Raw genomic sequence first — 14,363 nt, 5'->3', positions numbered from 1 at the left:
GACCTTTTAGGGACACACTGACCCTCTCCTCTAGGGAAGCCTGCTCTCCTGGTTGGCGACTGCCCTCTTCAGAAACACACACCTAGGACTTGAGTGTGGTGCTACAGACTCCACAGAAATAAAACAAAGGCTAATGCTCTAAACCACACTCCAAAAAAACTCTACTGAAGTCAAGGAGCGGCTCATGTTCTCTCAGTCTTATTAAATAAGTGGATTTTGAAAATACTGATTTTCATTAAAACCAGACAGCTTGTTAACAATATCCTTATGCCAATAATAAAATACCCTTTTTTTTCTTTGGTTCCTCTTTCTCTATAAATTTCCATCTGAAACTGTCCCACTTGTTTGTTGAAAACATTTCATATAAACATCTAACTTTTAACATAAGCAACCAACTAACTATTCAAATCATCTTGAAATCAAGGTCTTACCTGGACTTCCGTAACAAGCACCTTAAAATTAGCAGCTTCAACAACACTCAGAACAAACAAAAACTTCCATTCAACTACTGATCCAGAACGCTGAATTTTAAAATATGGTGAAGAGAGGGAAAAGAAAGAAAAGAACCTGTTTTGGGCGCCTATGAGCCAAGCCTCGTGCTAAGTGTTTTATGTAGGTTTCCACCTTTAGTCTTGGCATGAACCCTATGAAACAGGAATTTCTACCCCATTTTACAGACAAAGAAACAGAGGTCAAGTAAGCTGCCTGGAGCTACACACAAAACCATGGTGCATTGGCTTCAAAGATCATAAATTTCCACTATACCCTATATATTTGCATTTTTAAAAGGGGAAGAGAGAGAGGGAGGGAGGGAGGGAAGGAGGAAGGGGGAGGGGGAGAGGGAGAGGGAGAGGGAGGGAGAGAGAGAGAGAGAGAGAGAGAGAAAGTTTAATGTATTGTTCTAGTTACAAAGTACCTGTTCTATCCAAGGCACCTTATTATTCAAAAGAGGCAAATTTTAATGTATAAAACAGTATTCTTGCTTGCTAAGGGATTAAACATAAGAATGTGCTGGGAACTGCCTGTGATAGCTACCATTTATCACACAAAGCAACTTTATGTATACTACGCTATTCTTCATTAAGACTCACAAAATTCCTTTATGTTTAATTTTTCCCAGACATACAACAAGCACTTGGAAGGATATCAAAGGGAAAAAAACCTTAAACAGCAAATTAAGTTAGCAAAGTCAGCTACGATAAGAACTTTTATTTACATGTCTTGTGTTTCCAAGACAATGTACACATGAAATTATCACTCTGAGTCACTTCATTACAAAAAGGTCGGATCACTATGCTGTACACCTGAAACTAATTATAAACATCACCCATATGTCAAATATAACTGAAAAATAAAGGAATTGTTTTTAAAAAGAAAAATTATCACCCTGAGGGTATACTTAGATTTATGGCTGTATTTCAAATTGCAAAAGCATTTATCAAAAAAAACACTGGGTTAAAATTTATCAAATAGAAGAATTCATGCATATTCCTAAATCAATGGGCTTAGAAATAAATCTTTATGGAATAGTGTTTTAACACTGCAATTCAGATACCCTGTCATTCTGAATCAAATTTAACCACCAAAAAAGTTTAACACCCAAGCCATTTTACCCAAGAGGCACATGGTTTCTAGTCTTAAAATATACTGAAAACTTATACCCATTTAACCAGGCCAACTATTCAGAATACCATCATGTTCCAACCACAACTGGAATAAATTAAACTAGCACCTCTTTGATATATTAATATAATTAATTTCCAACATACTCTAAGCCTTTACTTTTTTGTTGTTGTTGTTGTTAATCCTCACCCAAGGATATTTTTCCATTGATTTTTAGGGAGAGTGGAAGAGAGAAGGAAAGACAGAGAGAAACATTGACGTGAGAGAAACACATCAATTAGTTGCCTCCTGCACAAGCCCAATCAGGGTCGGGGCCAGGGAGGAGCCTGCAACCAAGGTAAGTGCTCTGGACTGGAATCAAACCCCGGGACCCTTTCGTCCACAGGCCAATGCTAATTGGCTAAAGCAGCCTTTACTTCTTTATAGTTAAAAAAAAAAAGACTACTTATGTATTGCTAAATTAATGTCTATTCACAAGTCATAGGAGAAAAAAGCATAGTCTAGTATTCTTGTCAAAAAATTTAACCTGAATCTAAATATGCCTTTAGATCTAACCTCTGCTTTATAAACAATACAGGAGACAAAGGGACAAGGCAAACACCACCACAGGAAACAATTGCAGAAGATCAGACAGCCCACCAGTCTCTTCTAAAAGTCAGGAGGGAGAGGGAGGGGTAGGGGGGGTGAGGTAGTATTCGTCTACATTTAAAAAGACTGAAGGGACAAAAATAATAACACACACAGTGCAATATGTGAACTCTGGCTGAATCTTGGTTTCAAAAAACCAAATGGTGACATATGGAGGACAATTAAATGACATTAAGAAATTACTGTGGCCCTGACCGGTTTGGCTCAGTGGATAGAGCGTCGGCCTGCAGACTCAAGGGTCCCAGGTTCGATTCCGGTCAGGGGCATGTACCTTGGTTGCGGGGACATACCCAGTTGGGGGTGTGGGGGAGGCAGCTGATTGATGTTTCTCTCTCATCGATGTTTCTGACTCTCTGTCCCTCTCCCTTCCTCTCTGAAAAAAATCAATAAAATATATTTTTTTTAAAAAGAAATTACTGTGAATTTTATTAAAAGTGATAATAGGTGGTGATATTTTTTTAATATGTTTTATTGATTTTTTTTACAGAGAGGAAGGGAGAGGGACAGAGAGTTAGAAACATCGATGAGAGAAACATTGATCAGCTGCCCCCCCGCACACCTCCCACCGGGGATGTGCCCGCAACCAAGGTACATGCCCTTGACCGGAATCGAACCTGGGACCCTTCAGTCCGCAGGCCGACGCTCTATCCACTGAGCCAAACTGGTTAGGGCGGTGGTGATATTTTTTACAAATACATATGAAAGTTTGTCAGGTGAAATTATATAATGTCTGAAATTACCTTTAAAATATTTCAGCAAAATAAACAACCCAACACTGTTCTCTGGCCAAAAGATGCTTTGCACAAAAGTTTCTACAGCTCAGTGCATTTGGGAAGTACTAAATACAGGCAGTCCTCGGGTTACATAGGACTCAACGGACGTCGTTTTGTGGTTACGTCGCCATCTCCCATTTATTTATTTAAAAAAAACAAACAAAAAACAGTTCCGTCATTTCAATGTATGTACATATGTGCTTTCTGTTTTTTATTATTTATTTACCACAAGTACAGGTCAGGAATTGTTATCTTTCTTTTAAATTTTTTTTTTACTGTTTCACTTCATTACTGCTGTGTATGTGCTCCCTGTGAGTGACGGAGGTGCTTATGTAGGTGGGTTCCGACTAGGGCGAAGCGTTACGTGACGCCGTAGGAACAGAGCTCCAATGTAACCCGAGGACCTACTGTACTGTTCCCTTTCAAGGAGCTTCAGAATGAATATTATTTGTAAAGGTGCTCAAAATCCCTGCAGTGAAAAACAAAAATACCTGTTTTACCTCGGTTAGCCCAGATATTCCCAGTTATTTGAACACAGAAACTTTTTTCCCTACATAACATCTATTCATTTCTTGAGAATTTCTTGAAAATCAGTTTCCTATGGAACCCACTTTGGGAATTCCCAAAGGCAAGCTCTCTAAATCACATGCATGTTTCAAAAACTCTGAACAATAAAAAATTCACTATTGCATCTATTTGCAACTTAGGTGCCACTCACTTTTCTGTCTTTTGCATCTATAAATAAGTAGATGTCTACTCTGTAAGTTAACATGTTTTCATTTTAATTCAGACTCTCTATAACAAGCATGTCAAACTCGCAGCCCGTAGGCCGCATGAGGCCCACAACGAATATTTTTGTAGCCCAGCCAATATAACGGTATGTAAGAAACATTTCAATAAAAATTTCAGAACTTAATTTTTACAATATCCTGTCATACATAATTATCAATAACAAACTACAACGTTCGTCATTTCCCTTACTCGCCTCACACGCAGGAGCACCATTTCTCCCCACTAATACTAGCAGCGAATATTTTAGCAGCTGATTGCCAGCCACATCATTAGTCTTGGACTGACTTGTTTGGTGTGTGCAACAGGAAATATTTTGCTTTTGGAGAACAAGAAAAATATATTTAGCTAACCGGTTTGGCTCAGTGGATAGAGCGTCGGCCTGCAGACTGAAGGGTCCCAGGTTCAATTCCGGTCAAGGGCATGTACCTTGGTTGCAGGCACATCCCCAGAAGGGGGTGTGCAAGAGGCAGCTGATCGATGTTTCTCTCTCATCGATGTTTCTAACTCTCTATCCCTCTCCCTTCCTCTCTGTAAAAAAATCAATAAAATATATTTTAAAAAATAGGTTTATTTGGGTTATGCTTATTAACTTATGCAGTTATTCTGTGTCTGGTAAGTTAATGTTCAAGAAAAAATATTAATTTTTATTAAAATGTTCTATTATTTTATGTTAACAATTACTCATTTATTTAAGCCCTTTGTATTCAGCATATCTCTATCGAAATAAACCTACGTTTCTATGAAAATTGAAGCTTTTGTTTTTTTGCAGCCCACATAAACTTAAATCTTTATTTGGCCCGTGCTAGCCTTTGAGTTTGACATGCTTGCTCTATAATATGAAATTACCACTGTAAAATTTCCCTCAAATGCAGTTAAATTTTACTTGGAAATCTCTAATGGAATAGATTTCAAGTTTACTCAAGCTGTCAAACCACATCTAGTTTTCACTTTCAAAACTACCTTAAGATTTTTCAAAGGTTTCCCCAACTCCAATGACTCCTGGAAATAAGTTACTGGCTTCACAGTAACAAAACATACCACAAAACCTAAAATCAAAACTCTTCAGACGGTCTTTCAGGTGGTACTTAAGGGTTTCCAGTAATTTACCTCAAAGTCCGCCAGATTTCCCTCTTTATGCACGAGAAGTGGTCCCATTGTTATAAACACATCCTTTGGGTAGCTGAACAACTAGATCCCAAGACAGATTCACCTTACCACAAATTCTACTTACTTCCTGGCTAAACGTTTTGTTTTGTTTTTTATAGTTTTATTTTCTTTTACTTTTTTTTTAATCCTCACTCAAGGATATTTTTTCCCATTGATTTTTAGAGAGACTGGAAGGTAGGAAGGGAGGGAGAGAGAGAAACATGAATGTGAGAGAGACACATCGATTGGTTGCCTCCAGCACCTGCCACAGGGCTGGGATCAAACCTGCAACTCAGGTACATGCCTTGACCAGGAATCAAACCCACAACCCTTAGGTCCACAGGCCAATGCTCTAGCCACTGAGTTTTCAAAACTGCCAGAGCTTCATGGTTAAAAGTTTTATAGCAAGATTTCAATTAATATCTGGTTGGGGATTTTTGTTTGTGGCTTTTTGTCTTTGGGTTTTCTTTGCGGTTTTTTTTTTTTTCTTTTGAGAAAAACTGCATCCTATTCCATTTAAGAGCCTCAGCACTTTAAAACTTTGGAAACACTCTTAAAAGAAAACAAAATGGCTAACAAAGAAATCTGAGCTAGAAGTCACTGCTACAAGGAAACTATCAAATTTGATGTCTCCCTTGCATCTGGGAAGCAATTTACAACGTTCAAAATCCTTTCATATACATTCTGTCATTTGACCCTCAAAACCCTGGAGAGATGTCTGTTTTCCATCATGATAACATATATTTAACATGGCTCAACTTGAAAGCCGACAACTTGTCAACCCTCAATTATCCTTACTACGGAGAGAATATCGGCATAAATAATTCGATTCAGCTGAGTGGTGTAGAGTCCAAGGCTCCTGCCTCCGGACAGGGATGCTCCAGCCGATCCCACCACAGGGCCCATCTCCCAGGATTTCGCTTGGTGGTCCTTGCAGACGACTGTCCACAGGCATTTAGATCTTCATACATCTCCTCCGCCAGAACTTTCCCGTCACTCCACAAGGAGAGAAGTCTCTGCTTTGAACTCCCTGCATCTGCCTAGATTGCCCAGTGATGTTCTGGCACCATCATCCCAGGGCATTTCCCACTTTCACCCATGTCAGTGATCCATGGTGAAAGAAGGACAATGTGTCACTACAGGCAACAGGTGTGAAGGCAGACAAACCATGACCCAGGTTAGCTTCCTGAATCCTCCTGTCTTGGCCACGTGCACTCCCTGCCCTCACATCCCTTACATGTACATGAAGCACTGCACCTCCTAAGGTTGTTGAGGGCTGGAGGCCAGAGCACCTCCCCACAGTAACTGGCATGAGCTGTGTGTAATTAACAACTGTGGGTTTCCTGTCTGCCTCCATTTCTCTGAGAAGGAAAAACAAGCAATTAAAAAAATACGACTCGGGCAAGGCAGGCCCCTACCATCAAGAAGCCTACAACCCATAGGCAAAGCAAACAGGGGAACAACTTAATAATAAAAGGCAAAACAGAAAAAATACCATAAAGAATGTACCAGCAATGTGTTAGGGGGTTTAAATAGCAAGAACCATTTAAATGCACAAGGGGGAAATCACAGAAAAATGTTAATGAGAAGGCAACATTTATTTGAGCAAGGCCTTGAAGGACAATGAAAATTTCATTGGTGGGGGAGAGAACAGCCTCCTCAACGGCAAAAGTGACCCAGTACGAGACAGGCATAGAATGGGCCGGAGCTCAGTGCATCTGCAGAGACACAGAGAGGACAACGGGGTCTGGAGAAGAAGGCTATGACCCAGATCACAGAAGGTCTTGGAAGCTACGACTGTAAGGGGAACAGCCACAGTTCTTGCTTGTCCTTGCATCAGCTCTGCTACTTGCGGCTGCAAGCAACAAAAAATGAGTGATTATCAGACATGTCAACTGTGGTCTCAAATTTTTTGATCATTCAGCCCTAACAGTAAAAAAATTAAACATGTACCCTCACTGGTTTGGCTCAGTGGATAGAGCGTCAGCCCGTGGACCGAAGGGTCCCAGGTTCGATTCCAGTCAAGGGCATGTACCTTGGTTGCAGGCACATCCCCAGTAGGGGGCGTGCAGGAGGCAGCTGATCGATGTTTCTCTCTCATCAATGTTTCTAACTCTCTATCCCTCTCCCTTCCTCTCTGTAAAAAACCAATAAAATATATTTTTTTAAAAATTAAACATGTACCCCCAATATGTTTTAAGGTGTATATTCTGTAATTTATACATAATTAAAACACTAGAGTTATGAATTACATGTATATCCTAATGTAGTATGCACATAAAACACACATTAAACACTTTTTAAAGGATGAGAATGACTCAAATGGTAGTCTTATGGGGTTTTTTATTTATTGATACAAACCCATACATAATTTTGGGCCAACTGCATATTAAATTTAACTTAAGCCATTTCCTAATCTCCTAATTAGATATTTTCTTGTTCCTGTATACTTACATCATTATCATTACACTCTCTTTGCAAGACTCTTAAGCCACTTGCCCATTTGGTGTAATACTAGGTAATATAATCCACAAATCCATTATACAGATAGAATTACATGGATAACATTATACTGATAGAATTCACCAAAGGCCAAGAATAAGAATGAGGGTACCATCATCAGTTTCACCAGGTTGTACAATGCCCACTCTTCCCTCGGGTGACCTCAGATCACCTAAGTGACAGGAGACTTTCATATATACCAACTGGTGTCAACCACCTATTAAATATTTGAAAAACTTAATTTTTTTTTCTAGATAAGACCTTAACCTTTTCTTCTCTACTGAATTACCTAGCACACTCCACTTTGGAGGTTGCCGTCTCAAAAAATACAACATTTTTTCTCACAAAAGAAGTTCTAAGTCACAGTGGTTCTAGGGTTGGTTAATTCGGCAGCTAAAAAAGTCACTGTGGTCTTAGGCACCTTCCATCTTTGTACTCTGTGAGCGTCAGAATGACAACCTCTTCTGTTTTGCTGACAGCCTTAGGTTCCCAATATGGTAGGACCTAATGGGTGCCACATCCCTATTCATTAACCAGTCACTGGCAACAGGTATGATATTACTCAAGTTGACTTGGATTAATCAAGATACACTGCCTGGGGCAAGAGACACACACAATTTACCCTGAAGTCATGGCCAACGGAAAACTAATCGAAAGCAGGGTTATGTTGTCAAGGAGTGTGGTAAATTATTACAGCAATGGCCCCTGCAATGAATCATGTAACCACCAGAGCATGAGTGAGCCTAAGCCCAGGTAGAAGAACCATCCAGCTGAGCCCTGCTCCAATTTCTGATCTCACACAAATAAATGGCTGTTGGTCTAAGCCACAAGAAGGAACACTGTGGTATGGGCAACAAACCACCCTGCCATAGCACTCTATGTATGTAGGACAGTGGGGGAAGGAAAAAACACTATAACATTTAATTTCCTCAGATGTTTGTTTTTAAATTCAGTTCAGAGTCAGCAAGCACTCAAAAAACATTAATAATTGATGTTACTAATCCCAAGTGATTGAGAATAAAGCATGGCAGAGAGAGAGGCATATAATGGGTTACATGAGAATAATGATGAACTCCCAAGTTTTTTTTGCAGTAATTCAATACACAAGTTCCAATATACACTGAGTGGCCAGATTATTATGACCACCTGATGTTTGTAGGCAAATTAGCTATAATTTCGTGCTGAAGTTGCTAGAGGGCCAGATCATTATAAATAGAGAAGCACAAAATTATAGCTAATTTGCCTACAAATGTCAGGTGGTCGTAATAATCTGGCCACTCAGTGTATGCAGCAATTTAAACCCCCACAGAATGTGGAAGAGTCTACTACTCTCAAGACCATAGGGCAGCGGTTCTCAACCTGTGGGTCACGACCCCTTTGGAGGTCAAACGGCCCTTTCACAGGGGTCGCCTAAGACCATCGGAAAACACATATATAATTACATATTGTTTTGTTATTAATCACTATGCTTTAATTATGTTCAATTTGTAACAATGAAATTGGGGGTCACCACAACATGAGGAACTGAATTAAAGGGTCGCGGCATTAGGAAGGTTGAGAACCACTGCCATAGGGTATACATCACAGGAGCACCCTTTGGCATAGTGGTATGTTGTTATGACCAGCAATACTACTTTTGGAAACACATCCTGAATTAGACAGCTAGCTCTTTTTGTTTACCCAGCTCCCTCCCTCTTCCATTAACAATAGCCCCCTCCTTTGTGGGACACTTTGTCTCCCCACAGTCCCATCTTGTGGGTCGAATGGGACTGCCAACCATAACTCTCCTTTGGCTGGCATCAGGCCAATCGGGTTCTCTTCAGGGTTTTCCCAAATTGAAACTAAGAGAAAACAGTTTCTTGATGCTGTGAGGTTATGAAGCCACCAACAGCCAGGTACCTCTACGTGCTGGGCACTGCGTCAGGCCCTGAGATTTAATGAGTGAATCACATCTGAGCCAAAGGGTTCTGATGGCCTAGGAGATATTTCTTTCTAACATACCTAAATGTCAAGAAAGGACTGGTTAAGCCTGGCCAGTGTGGCTCAGAGCGCCAACCCATGAACCACAGTCCAATTCCAGGTCAGGTCACATGCTTGGGTTGCGGGCTCAATCCCCAGTAGGGGGTGTGCAGGAGGCAGTCGACCAATGATTCTCTCTCATCATTGGTGTTTCTATTGCTCTCTCCCTCTCCTTGCCTCTCACTAAAATCAATAAAAACATTTTTTTAAAGGACTGGTTATATAAATTGTGATATGTAATAGATTTACTACACTAGCCATTAAAACAGTGCTAAAGAAGAATGCACTGATATGACGGGGGGTTGACGGGGAAGCACATTACACAAGACACAGTTATATATTTGTGTCTAAACTATGCAAATCATTATTTGAACCCTTGTATATTGAATTTTTTTCATATTTCTTCAGAAGCACACAAAATATAGGATCCTGTTTTTGCAAGATTATATGCATGAAAAGGTCATAGCCAAATGTTTCTTAGAGACTGTCCCACCATACCCTGACTCTCAGAGATGACAATGGACTGTTCATGACAGACAAATAACCCTAGGTATGCTGGGGCGGGACAGGGCAGTGGTGAGTCACCGTGGCTCTGGGCTAAATGGCTGAATATCTTGGGTTCACATCTACTAGTATCTATAACTGTGGCTGGGAGACTTACTAAAATTCCTCCATGGTAGTGGCAAAATCTGTGCTAAAATCCAGGGACTTGCCATCTCCCTGCAAGACTTTTCTTGTCTTTGACATTCTTGCCTATGGACTCTTCGTCCAGGTTATTCTCCTTGATCACACAATCCTGCAGGAGCCCCTAAATACAGTATCTACCCCAGAAGGGCAACCCTCAGCAGTGACCCAGACAAGCCAACCAGAATCTCTTTCATTCTCCCTAACACAATGTTTCCTCGATAACCTTTATCAATAGTCCTCCCGTCATTCAAAATCCATTCTCCTGATAATAACAACCAGAAGCCTATCTTTGGCTTTGCTGCTCTCACCCCTTCCAGTACACAGGTTACGTCTCCCAACTTCATTAGCAAATCCTGCTTCATAATATGTACTCTCTTTCCTCACACACAAGGAAATAAATGGCAGCCTTTACAGTCAGTCAGTCGGTACTGATGGATACATCCTCTTTTTTGTGGTTGAAACACCAATGCTTAATATCTAAGAAGAGATATTCTTCTTAGAATAAGTTTAAAAAGCTGAAGATGGATGGTCTGCTCAGACATAAAAGAGCCAATAGTTCAGCGCATAATTTTATTTTAGAACCTTTTAAAGAAAATCCGTACCAGCTTCCAGGTGAGTGTCAAGTTGCACTTGGTGCTCTTAAGTAGACAGGACAAACATTTGGAGTCACAGTGAAATGGGTCACCTGCAACCTACTACTTCTTTACCATTAAATCAATAGCACTGTAAGGGAAGAATTTATTTAGAACAGAAGGACTGCACAACTAGATTTACCCAGACATCAGTAAAAGAGCCCAAGAAGGATGACACCAAAAAAGGGACATTCAGCCCTAGCACGTTTGGCTCAGTGGATAGAGCATTGGCCTGAGAGGTAAGGGTCCCGGGTTCAATTCCAGTCAGGGACATATGCCTGAGTTGTGAGCTCGATACCCAGTGGGGGGTGTGCAGGAGGCAGCCAATCAATGATTCTCTCTCATCATTGATGTTTCTCTCTTCCTTTTCCTCCTTCTCTGAAATCAATAAAAAAAATTTTTTTTTAATTTTTTTAAAGGGACATTCATCCAGGCTTTGTAAATTAAGCTGAGAGATACCGAGATAAAAGGCAAATGACATGTTCATTTCTTATTTTTAAAAAGATGTACAGATTTGAGAAGTGATTTCCTTAAGAATGCTGTCTGGGTTACTTGTCCAGATAATAAATCACACTATACCCTGAAGCCTACTTAATAAAAAAGAAGTTGAGAATAAACAAATGATTAGTTTGAGGCATGTGAATTTCTGAACTCTCTTAAGGGAGAAAGTTTTATTACCATTATTAAGGAACTGTTTTTAATCTCTGACATCAAAGCATAGATGTTAACCCTGGGGTTCTGAAACCAGAATAACCCATAAATAAAATACTGTGAGAAACTGCCACAGATTAACTTTAGTCTGTTTGTCAGTTTTTAGCCAATTCACAGGTGACTCCATGAATAAAGAGAGGTATGGGAGAGGAAAAGGGGAGAATCAGAAGACCAAGGTTCAAGTTCAATTTCACCACTTATAAATAATACTAGAGGCCCGGTGCATGACATTCGTGCACTGTGGGGTGTGGGGGGGTCCCCTCAGCCCGGCCTGCACCCTCTTGCAGTCCAAGACCTCCCTGGAAGGCAGTTGGACATCCCCCAAGGGGACCTTAGCGCTGCTGCGGGGGCGGAAGAGGCTCCAACCACTGCCACTGGCGCTTGCCAGCCATGAGCCTGGCTTCTGGCTGAGTGGCGCTCCTCCTGTGGGAGAGCACTGACCACCATAGGGCAGCTCCTGCATTGAGTGTCTGCCCCCCTGGTGGTCAGCGCATGTCATAGCGACCGGTCGTTCTGCCATTGGGTTGATTTGCATATTAGCCTTTTATTATATAGGAGGATTGAACAAACTGATCTAACTTGCCCATCTCAGTTTACTTAACAGGGTTCAGGATAAAACATGTAAATTAATCCCTTGATAAACCCAAAAGCAATGTTCTAATATTACAGCACTAATTACAGAAGGCCTGCATTTCTCAAACTCTTGGAGAGTCACAGAACTTTATGCTGAAAAGCAGGGGTCCTCAAACTTTTTAAACAGGGGGCCAGTTCACTGTCCCTCAGACCATTGGAGGGCCGGACTATAGTTTAAAAAAAAACTATGAACAAATTCCTATGCACACTGCACATATCTTATTTTGAAGTAAAAAAACAAAACAGGAACAAATACAATATTTGTATTTGTATGTGGCCCGCGGGCCGTAGTTTGAGGACCCCTGCTGAAAAGTCATTGAACTTTCAGCCCAGAAAAGTTTAAGTCTTATACAGCCTTGGTCAGGGCACATACCCAGGTTTCAGGTTCGATCGCCCAGTCAGAGTCATATGGGAGACAACCCATCAGTGTTTCTCTCTCATATTGATGTTCCTTTCTTTCTCTCTCCTCTCTCTCTCTCTCTCCCCGTCCCCTTTCCTCTCTCTCTAAAATCAATAAAGACATATCATCAGATGAGGATTTTTAAAAAAAAGTCTTGTACAGAAAACACTTTTGTAAACTGGTGGGTGTGGGGGGAGGGTCTAGTTTTACACCACTAAAATACAAATTTAGACAGCTCAAGACAAAACTATCTGAGGACTAAAGGTACCCGCCCAAATATAGTATACGTGTACACAGACACACACACGTACACACACACACACACACACACACACACACACACAATCCCCACCTTATGATGGTTCACCTTATTTTTTTTTTTACTTTACGACAGTGTGAAAGTGACACACAAAATAAATAACATGAATTATTCAGCACTTTATTATATATTGGCTTTATGTTAGATGATTTTACCCAACTGTGGGCCAATGTAAGTGTTCTGAGTGTGTTTACGGTAGGCCAGCCTAAGCTATGGTACTCATGGTTCAGTAGGTTAGGAGTATTAAATACATTTTAGACTTTTGATATTTTCAGCTTATGATGGATTTATCAGGATATAACCTATCATAAGTCGGGAAGCATCTATTTATCTGTATAAATCCTCTGCTTTATTTTGCTTTTGTAAACTTTACTCCTATAACTTAAAAGTTAAACTAAACTTTTCATCAGAAAGATAAAAATAAAGCCAGTTCTCAGGCTATGAGATTCACAGCCTATTTTCAATACAACCCAGACAAAACCTTTACAATTGGGTTAGAAACATCAAATGGAAATATCAACACAACATTAACCTCCAGCTACACTGGCAAGCATCATTATAATATGGATTACAGTGCTATCAGCCCAGGGATACTGGTTTTAATGTTCCCTGGGAGATCAAGAATTAATCAGCAACTTAGAAGGGGATGTTGCCTAAAAGTGGAAAATTTAATGGAGACAATTCCATTGTTTTTAAAATTGTGCCCTCAATAACCCAGTATCAAAAACCCAGTATGGCAACAAAGAAATTATGTGTGGTTAAGAGGCAAAATGTTCTTTTTTTTCTACAAGCTGTTATGGGAAGCAGAAAAAGGCTGACTATGAATCAGTTATGTTTTAGTTCCACGGTGGACATAAATTATGATAATTTGGACATTCTGGCGGTTAAACCAAAACAGCAGGAAAACCATCGTTTCCAAGTCCCTGCAAAAGTTAAGTTTGTGGCAACTCAACTGAAAGGCAGGGCCATAGAAAGTGACCTTAAACTTATTTCTGGACCTTCCTGACTCCACTAACATCAATGACACTATTTCCCATCCCTTATTGTCAAATCACAACAGTCCGGAAGCCTGGACGGAGTTCACTTGGCAGGTAACAGGAACAACCCTAGGAGGAAGTCCTGAAGGATGTCAGATACCATATTTCCTTTTCTCCCGCACACTTTTCATCTTCATACCGCCAGGATATATTTACCATGTGTTCTGACTGACACCACCAGCCAAGCGTTCTGACGGACACAAACTTTGCAGAAACTGGCTGGCTCTGGGGGAGGTCCCTGTGAGAGCCTTAAGTAGCTTAGATGAGTAAAACATTCAGACGACTACTATAATGAGCATGTCTCAGTGGCTCATAAATTCTTTCATTCCCAGCAATCAAGACGCAGCTGTTAAAATCCAGGAATTTTTCTAGTAGCAGATCTGAAATGCCTCCAAGCTGGCCAGAGAGGCTTCACAACTTCTTTCTTCTGCTACACTCCCC

Source organism: Myotis brandtii, unplaced genomic scaffold (genome assembly GCF_000412655.1).
Source record: "Myotis brandtii unplaced genomic scaffold, ASM41265v1 scaffold125, whole genome shotgun sequence".
In the NCBI taxonomy this organism is placed as follows: Eukaryota; Metazoa; Chordata; class Mammalia; order Chiroptera; family Vespertilionidae; genus Myotis; species Myotis brandtii.
The sequence above is the reverse complement of the archived record's forward strand: the minus strand, read 5'-3'. Positions refer to the sequence as shown.